Raw genomic sequence first — 3522 nt, 5'->3', positions numbered from 1 at the left:
TTCATATTCAACATCATTTACATGAATGGGACTAGACACTTCATTAGGGACAACATACATTTCCTCATGAATTTCCTCCTTTTGTAGGTGAAGCAAAATCTGATCTAAATATGCCTGAATTCGTGATGTAGATCTATCGAAGTTTTGCTCACTGAGTCTGAAAGCTTCTGTGGTGGAGTCTAAATTCATGGGAGTACAAAATTCTTCATGTTCAAATTGTGGTGATTGGTACATGTGTGCATGGTCATTAGGGTTTATAAAAGATTGATCGCAACCCTCAAAGGATTGATTATGGTCCCAATGACTACCATTCTCACAATTTATGGGCATTTCATACCTTGGATTTTCTCTAGATTGCCTAAAATTATGCAAGATATGACAATTCTCAACAGGGTGGTCTAAACTACCACATGCAGGACATGCATAGATTTCAGGTTGCCTAAGAAAATTAGATGTGACAGATTCCTCATGTGATTGCATTTCTAAAGCTGTGATTCGAGCGTCTAATTGATCCATAAGAGATGATTGTGTGAGTGAGGCACTAGCAAAATGTTCATTTTCACGTTGTGGCAAACGATGCATGTGCGAATAGTCAGTAGGGTTCATGTATTGAAGCTCGGGACTTTGAAAATGTCCATAATAATTCCTATAACTATTGACATCATGGTCTGTGGGAGGTTCATAACGTGAAGTTTGTCCATACGCAAGTTCTCTAAGGGATTCGTTGTATTCCCCAACTGTAGAAAAAGATCTAGACATGATTGGGCTCAAAGGCTAAGTAAAGAGTTTACAAAGCTCAAAATTTGGTTTTTAAGGGATTGGACTTTTTGGAAAAATTTGGTTTTGTTGGGAAAAATTTGGTTTTGGCGAGAGACATTTGGTTTTGATGGGAAAAAGAAAAATTTTGGTTTTTAGGGAAAGATTTGGAAAACTTTTTGGTTTTTATGGGAGAATTTTGGTTTTGTCGGGATAAGGAGGAAGAAGAAAAATTTGGTTGTTAATGTGGGAGCAAAATAAAATTTGGGAGCAAGTAAAGTAATTTTTTTTTTTTTGAACTTATCCTAGCATAAATTAGCACAACCCATAAAAGAAAATAAAAACAACAATAATAATTACAAACACATAAAAGAAAGAAAAAGAAAAATTATTACAAGCCTAAATAAAAAATAAAGAAAAACAAAAAAGAAATAAAGTAAAAATTATTACAAGACCAAAATAGAAACAAAATTATTACAAGCCCACAATTAAAATTTGGAAGCCCACAGGTTGGGTTCTCTTAATGGGTTTAGGCTTACCTTTGAAGCACAGCCCAGCTGTTCAGTTTGGTTGCAAAAGCCCAGTTGGGCTTTGGATCATCCTAAGCTTTGGCTTCAACACTCAAGGCCCAGATGGGCTTGGTTCAATTTCCTCTCCCTCTGCAGCTTACAGCCCAACAGCAAGGTTCTTCTAGCCCAACAGCTAGGTAAGCAAAGTGTACCTACAGCCCACCAGCAGCTCTTGCAAGCAAGGCAACAACCAACAGCAGCACCAGTTACCTGCACACTTAAATGTGTGTGATCAATACACACAGAACATGGGCAAAGTAAGCAAAGTTGAAGAACTGCAATGCAGTTGTGCAATTGCAGATGGAGAAAATGCTTACAGAATGCAGAATATAAAGTTGCTGAGAACATGCAGTTTAAGAAGTTGCTGAAAACGACAATGCATAGCTATCATTACAAGAGCTAAGTTACAGGAAGAGATGAAAGCTGAGGCTACAGAGCAAGATGCTAAAGTGAATGAAATGCAGAATTAGTTTAAGATGACGATGGTATGCAGCTAGACTAAAAATTCAAGTTTAAGATATAGTGGTATGCAGTTATGAATTATGCTACAGGAATGGAATGCAATGCAAAAGAATGGCAACAGTGAAGATTGAGCTAAAAATGCATATGTACAGGAGAGACTACACAGCAAGCTAGAAGAGCAAGTGAGCAGCAAATGAGCAAAGGGAAATAACTTGTAAGAGTGACAGCAAGAGTGACAGATGAAGATGCAAGAATGAGGTTATGTGCAAGATATGCAATGACAATGAAAAGTATGCAGTAAAATGCAGAAAATAAGAGCAAAGGTAAAGAGCAAACAACAACAGCGCCGCTACCGAGTCCCCGCTACCGCTACCGAGTCCCCGGCAAACAGCAACAACGCCGCTACCGAGTCCCCGGCAGCGGCGCTACCGAGTCCCCGAGTCCCCGGCAGCGTCGTTGTAGTATAGTGGTAAGTATTCCGGCCTGTCACGCGGGTGACCCGGGTTCGATCCCCGGCAGCGGCGCCAAAAACTTGATAGCAAAAGGAATATGTCCTAAAACTACGTTTTATCCTAACCTGCAAGTGCACAGGATCTAAAGTAGAAAGTGAATAAGCAGGGGTTTGTCCACAGGGACTTGGAGGGAGCTATTGTTGTTTTCCTAAATTTCCTAACTAATTTCCTAAACTAAGTGACAGTGGGAATGAAGGTGTGATTCTAGGGTTAAGATTTCCCCTTCACCTAGCTAGTTCACCTAGGTTAAGTTTTTGTCATATGGCTAGTTAACTAACCTTACAGCCTTAGCTAACCCCTAGTATTGGCTGTCTGTTTAAGGCACAGGCAATCACAGGTCAACTAGGCAGTGGATTACTAACTAATATAGCTGATTAACCCCTTAGAACCACCACTGACCCCTAGCATTAGTGGTCTTCTTACAGCACCACTAATCACAAGTCAGTTGGGCTTTTAGGAATCTAACTAGCCTAAACGATTTTGAGTTCAACAAAAACTAACCTAATGGCTAACCATCATGGCTTAAGGGTCCTCTCACCCTAGTGGTGGATTTAGAACATAAATAACATTTGAAGATAACAATAGAATGAATTAGGCAGTAATTGAACTTGGAATTGAAAGTGAAACAAAGAACTGAACATAAAAAAAAACTACACAGTTGGGGAACTGGCTAGTCCAATTCTCCCAATTTTGACACTGGCTAGTCCAGCCTGAGTCTTTACATCACACCCACAGTCCCAATTTATACCCACAGACCCCATTTCCCCAAAATACAAAATTAGGGTTCTTCACCCAAATCCCAAAATCAAACAACACAGAAATTAGGTATTTGATTCTACCTAATTTGATAGTACAATTTGAACCCATGTTTCTCTCTATTCGTCTCCAGGCTTTCCCTAACAGAAATTAGGGTTTTCTATAAAAATCCCCAAAAACCTAATTTGGACAGTTGAAATTAGGGTTTCGAATTTTACTCACCAAACATGTGATTTGACACTTCAATCGTCGACCCATTATTTTCCTTGTTCACCTGCTCCATCCCATGCTTCAATTGCATCTTTCCAACTCGTCCTATTTTATTGATTTCTTCCCTAGGTTTTTAGAGAGAAATTAGGGAAGAAAACTATATAATAGAAGGTTAGAACAAGGGGGTAATGATGGAGAAAGATAGGGGTGATGATGGGGGAGGTGTGGTGGTGGCAGTGGAGGTGAAGAAGGTGGTG

The 3522-nt window shown here is 39.5% G+C and overlaps 1 non-coding gene across 1 annotated transcript; it reads left to right on the top strand.

Moving 5' to 3' along the window:
* Window positions 1–2239: 2239 nt before the first annotated feature.
* On the top strand, window positions 2240–2311 carry TRNAD-GUC. The gene has a single exon. It is a non-coding gene; the product is annotated as a tRNA-Asp (tRNA).
* Window positions 2312–3522: the final 1211 nt, after the last annotated feature.

Source organism: Papaver somniferum, chromosome 5 (assembly GCF_003573695.1).
Source record: "Papaver somniferum cultivar HN1 chromosome 5, ASM357369v1, whole genome shotgun sequence".
Taxonomy (NCBI): domain Eukaryota; kingdom Viridiplantae; phylum Streptophyta; class Magnoliopsida; order Ranunculales; family Papaveraceae; genus Papaver; species Papaver somniferum.
The sequence above is the reverse complement of the archived record's forward strand: the minus strand, read 5'-3'. Positions and strand labels throughout refer to the sequence as shown.